Source organism: Akebia trifoliata, chromosome 2, assembly GCF_017979445.1.
Source record: "Akebia trifoliata isolate Shusen 1 chromosome 2, ASM1797944v1, whole genome shotgun sequence".
Classification (NCBI taxonomy): domain Eukaryota; kingdom Viridiplantae; phylum Streptophyta; class Magnoliopsida; order Ranunculales; family Lardizabalaceae; genus Akebia; species Akebia trifoliata.
Genome location: NC_141376.1, coordinates 24464939 through 24470983, shown reverse-complemented (window position 1 = coordinate 24470983; position 6045 = coordinate 24464939). Strand labels below are relative to the sequence as shown.

The 6045-nt window shown below is 35.8% G+C and overlaps 1 long non-coding RNA gene across 4 annotated transcripts; it reads left to right on the top strand.

Moving 5' to 3' along the window:
- Positions 1-320: 320 nt before the first annotated feature.
- On the top strand, positions 321-4832 carry LOC147409953 (uncharacterized). 4 transcript variants are annotated; one of them, XR_015175503.1, is made up of 5 exons: positions 321-605; positions 805-897; positions 3328-3408; positions 3561-3688; positions 3893-4832. It is a non-coding gene; the product is annotated as an uncharacterized LOC147409953 (long non-coding RNA). The 4 variants fall into 4 exon arrangements; XR_015175501.1 differs by having other exon boundaries at positions 321-679; XR_015175502.1 differs by lacking the exons at positions 321-605; positions 805-897 and adding an exon at positions 1486-3215.
- The last annotated feature ends 1213 nt before the right edge of the window (positions 4833-6045 follow it).

Below are 6045 nucleotides of genomic sequence, written 5' to 3'. Positions count from 1 at the left end.
GTTTCAGAATGGGCTGATTTTTGGTGAGGATGATAAAGATCATTCTCCTAAAAAAATCAGCCCATTCCAAACTTTTTGCCCATATAAAATAAAGTACGTTATAGTTTTATGAGTAACTTTATGTGTATACGGATCCTGACCCTATATATAAATATATATCAAAATTGAGAAAGACAACAATATTTCAAAAAATGCAAGGGGTTATGTGCTTCTAAAAATAATTAGGCATGCATTCAGAATTAAATGGTCAAATTTCATAAAATCCAATTGGTACTAAAAATGCATCATACCAAGAATTCACAATCATATGACTAACACTACGTCAAAACAGTAAAATTTCGGCGTCACTGTAGCGTTAAATTCGGCGGCCCTAATCCCTCGTTTATATTTCGTCTATCCACAGCCCATGTTTAGGCCCAATAAATAATTCGACAGACTTAGCCCACCGAATTCTTTTCCCTCGTTCTAACGGCCCATCGTCTCAATTAACGAACTTTGGAGTTTCTCTCGTCTGCGTATGTCTCTCGTCTCCCTCTCTCATTTGAGTTTCTCTCGTCTATAAGTCTCTCTCGTCTCCCTCTCTTTGTCTCGATCTCTCGATCTCTGTAAGTCTCTCGTCTCCCTCTCTCTGTCTCGATTTCTGTAAGTCTCTCGTCTCCCTCTCGATCTCTCGATCTCTGTAAGTCTCTAGATTTCTGATCTCTCCTCTCTCTGTAACTCTCTCGATCTCTCGATCTCTATGTCTCTCGATCTCTCATCTCTCTGTATTGGATCTTCTCTCACCTATTCGATTGATTGATTCAGAAAATTACTGATCGTCTTCTTCGATTTAAGCTCAAATCGAAGAACTGAAGCTCAAATCCTCTGGATCTCGTCGTCATCTGCGCCTTCCAAGAAGTAAGTACTAGAGAGAATCAGGGTTCTTTGTTATCTGAATCTGTGAGGGCTCTTTTCTTTCTTTCTTTCTTTCATTCTTTTATTCATTTGGTTCTTTGAGATTTAATTTTGATCTGTTTAAGAAACTGTGAATTTGTAGATCTAAAATATGAGAATTGGTTATTCAAATACTGAAATTAACCAGTCTTCTTTGGGATTTTGAATTATTTATGTAGATCTGGCTGTTGATGTTTATCTAAGAATCTTTTTATGTTTTCGACTGATGGAGTGACAAATTTTTCGAATGAGGTTTGATAACATTCCATGTCAAAACTTAATTTGTCTATCAATCTCCAATATTTTTTACTTTTTTTTTTTTCTTCTGATTCACAAAAGGAAAGTCACTGCATATATCATATTGCTTTTCATATTATCATATATGATATTTTTCTTATTATCACAGTTCTGTATAGAATCCATAGTAAAGATACTTTAAGAGATTTTGTAATAGTGAATGAGCAAATTAAATATACTTTGTCATGAAAGTTGCACGTGTGATAGGTAGCAAGTGAGTTGACAATACGTATGTGATGCACTTGTGCACACGCCACAACCCCTATGTGATTGTTAATGAGTAGAGGCTAGAGTTGCTGAATGTGACAGGATTTCCTAGAGGTTCTGTTTATCATTAAATGTACTGTTTAGTATGGTAGAAATTGTGTATGAATAGGTTTTGGTTGGGGTCAGGTCACAATACTCCGAATGGATGAATGTGTGATGAGATGGGCTATTTTGAAGGGATAATAAATAAGGAAACCAGGTGGCTGTCTATATGGGACTGCTTGAAGAGGATTTGAGAGGGTGATGGATGTATTAGATCTCAACTTTAGGAGCTTTTGATGTTGCAAGCAGGGTTAGGGTACACATGAAAGAAGGGAATTAGATTCTTACCAATTTATGGAGGCTAAGGTCTCGGATCACATCAACCTCATACACCAGATGAGGGAGAGGCGTTATGCCTCTCTAGCATTATAGCTGAAATAGAACTCCTGTTCTTATCATTATCATTAAAGCTCATCCCAAAAATTTGATTCCTCCATTTGAGTGTGACTTTCAATCCAAACACAAATGCATATGCATTTTAGGTGTTTCATAAAGATATATTCAATGGAGAATTCAGTACTTTTAAAAGTGGAGAATTCGTTGCTTTGTTGGTGGTAATACATTGCTTTTGAAACTAATGAATTAGTCATTATATATATATTTGTACCTTATTTGAAGTAAGGAGATCATGTATCCCTTATGTCACCAAACTTTTAGCACATATACAGTTGAAACAGTACATTGTACAGTGTTGTCTGGAAACCCCCCACATTTGGGCCCAACCTCTTTCTGTGGACTGAATGTATAGCTAGGCTTGATTTTTAGCTCACTGGTGTTCTTATGGTCTCTTTATCGCTATAACGCCTAATTTCCTCCAGAAAAAAAATCAGATGCTCCATGTTTCTGTAAGATCTTGTAACCTTAGACACCATGATCTCATTTGTCAAGCAGGTTTTATGGTTCTGTAAAAGCCATTGGGTTTCTTAATATTGGAATTGGAGGTGTTCCTTATCTTTTGTTATTGATAAATAATTGCTTTGTTGGGGCTCTTACAGTAAGTTCTATATTTGGAGAGAATCTTGGCAGAAGTGTCAGTTTATTTTTACATAATTAACATGGAAAATTGGCTGGGAATTGGGGAATGAGTCGTGCTAGAGTAAACATTGAAATTGACAGCGTTTCACACGTTGGTGTGCATAGAACCATAGATGCTTCCAGCGTTCCAAAAAAACTTGTTTTTTGATTTTTCTTTCTACTGTAAAAAACTTACTAATTGGCAGGATTTTGACATATTCCATACTTAAGTACGATTATGGCACCAATCATAGATTGCATGAAGGTGGGAAAATTCATTTGGAGCAAGGATGCGGAGGAAAGTTTTCAAGAGATCAAACTGAAATTAATTTCAGCACCTATCCTTACATTGCCCGACTTCAACTTATCATTCGAGGTTCATTTTGATGCCTCAAAAGTGGGCATTGGAACAGTACTAAGTTAAAAAACAAAGAGGTTCATTATGTTCTCCTCGAGCTACTACTAGTCACTGGAGGCAAATCAAATTGCCATATGTAGGATTGAGGCCTGAATGTGTTTTGTGATTGGTTGAAATTAGAGGTGTTACTTTTTGATGAATACAGGCAAAGCTCAGATTTTATAAAAGAATACATTTTCCCTGGTGGGTGCCTTTCGTCATTGAGTAGACTAACATCCTCTATGGCTGCTGCATCTAGACTTTGGTAAAAATTTAAAGGATCATCATTATTATTACATTTATATCATCTTCTTTTCTATTTTTATTTTTATTTTATTTTGGAAATTCAACATTATGTGAAAGTATCGTTAATGCAGTGTGGAGCATCTGGAAAATATAGGAATACATTACTACCAAACACTGAGGTATTGGAGGAATAATTTCATGGCAAAACAGAGGTACAACGAATACAAATAGTTTAATTTGAGGTCGTGAGGTCTACACATAAAGAAATTTCCATATTCTTTTTAGATTCAAATATAGCATGTCATCTCATAAAAATCTCTGTTTATCCTTAGATTCTGATATTGTGTTACTTCTTGGATTCCAGTAAAATACTTGCATTGGGATTCGATGAGAAGTTCATCAAGACATGGGAATATTATTTTGTCTATTGTGCAGCTGGTTTTAAAACACGTACTCTCGGACAATGCAAACCAGCCTTGAATTTATGAAGTGGTAAGAATTTATGCAAATTCTTTTCATTTGAAACATTAATAGTTAGAATGGGCCCTGCATTGCTTCTGATTTTGGCCGATTTCATTTTCTGCTTATTGGAGAATCACTTTGATAATCCGAGTCAAACTAACATCATCGAATTTTAGAATCAAATTATGAGTAAGAATTCTCCATTGATGATCAATGTTTGTTTATGTTTCATAGATGAACCTCTTGGACAATGTGGTGAAGATGTTACCTTACTGTGATGGCATAATGACAAAGCTCCTCAAGGACTTCTCAAGCAATCAGTTAAGAAACAAAGAGATACATGGCTAGATATAATTGGTTGCCAATTACAATAGGTGAGTTGAGGAATGGTTTTCTTTGTCCCTCTACCACAAAACAATAATGATGAACTGCTGTTTGGCCCAACTACAAACCTTCATGGCGCATCAAGGAGTGACCATGAACAGAAAGCTTTCTCCTAATTTCGAAGTACCAACTCCATCACTGGTGGTTATTCCACTCATAATCATGCTTCTCTCTATCCCCCTATATGAGCATTTGGCATCTGTGTTTGCCAAGAAGCCCTCGGGGAAGAGTAACTGTTCCAACCTCTCCGACATATAGGCTTGGGACTTGCTCTGGCATCTGGATCAATGGCCATTGCTGCAGTAGTGGAAGTTAAGAAGCATGGGGCTGCAAAGAATCACATTACGCTATCTGTCTTGGTGTGGCAATACTTTCTACTTGTTGTGTCAGACATGCTTACACTTGGGGGAATGCTGGACTTTTTCTACTCCGAGGCTCTTGATAGAATGAGGAGCATGTGTACCTCATTGTCGTGGTGTTCAACTTCCACGGGGTACCTCCTTAGCTCTGTACTGGTCTCGATCACTAATGCAGCGAGTCGATGGTTTGGGCCTGAGTGGTTGGGTGGAAACGATTTGAATCACAACCGATTGGACCTGTTTTACACACTTCTCTGTGTTCTTAGTTTTCTCAATTTGCTTAACTATATGTATTGGGCTAAGCGATACTAGACATGGGAAAATCGACTTTGAGAATTGCACTTTGGTTATGCTTGTACTATGTGTTACATTTTCTCAGTTGTGTAGACAAGAAGCTTATGTTAAACCTTGTGAATGTCAGACCCAATTACTTCAAATAAGCTAAAACATAACTAAGCCGGGTTTAGTAATTATTTAGGTTTCATTGGCATAGCTCTACTTTCAACAGAAGTACTTCTGTGGAATCACTTTTATAAGCCCAATCAAGTAGCAGTAAGCCCAATCCAAATGAACTTGACAAATTTGATGCACATCCAAATTGGGCGAGTTCTAGTTGGGGACCTAAAAATTTTTTGTAAAAAGAATACCCTATAGCGACGGTCAATAGCCGTTGTCGCTATAAGTACATATACCTGTTGCTGGGTTTTTCCTCTATAGCGACGGTCGGCGACCGTCGCTATATCCTTAAATTCTATGATTTTTAACCGCCGATTATTTTTTCGACAAGGCAAAATTCGACTGACCAATTCGACGGTCAAGACTGTCGAATTGTCCCATAATTCGACGGTTTTGGACTGTCGAATTTTGAAAATTTTCACATAGTGTAAAAGTATCCATAATTAATGACGAAACCTTATCCAAATCAAGAACAATTAACTTGATATTTCATTAGAAAAACTCAAATAAAAAAAACGTTGGAATTGAAAACTTTGGCGAATCACTCTAAACTTAAAGAATTTTTGTTCAAACTAAAATGTGATCAATTGCCCAATTCCTTAATTGATTTACAAAATAAGATCTGAAATTGATGCACAAAATTTAGCTATTACTGATTTGATCAACTAACCCAAAATTAAAATTTCGCAAAACCTAACCCAAATTGATTTTGCAAAAATCGAACCAAAACTGATTTTCTCGACAAAAACTGAACCAAAATTGATTTTCATAAAAAAACTGAATCAAAATTGATTTCGCAAAAACTGAATTGAAATTGATTTTGCAAAAACTGAATGTGCATCGATTTTGGAAACTCGATTGAAATCGAATTTTTAGGCCTAACTTAAATGAAATTGATTTCATTGAACACTAAATCGATTTGGAAAAACATATTGAAATTGATTTTCGTTGACCGAAGTCGATTTGGTAAAAAAAAACCTGAAATTGATTTTGTTAACTATAATGTCAAATTAAATCTTTGAATCTAAGAATACTATGAAAATTGATTGGAATTGGAATTTCTTGAAAAAACAACTAGGATGTTAGTTCGAAAAAATTCAGAAACTCAAAACCCCGTATAAAAATTGATCTTTGGCACAAGCATCTAATTAAATTTAACAATCAATATATAATCAAGAAGCCTCAATA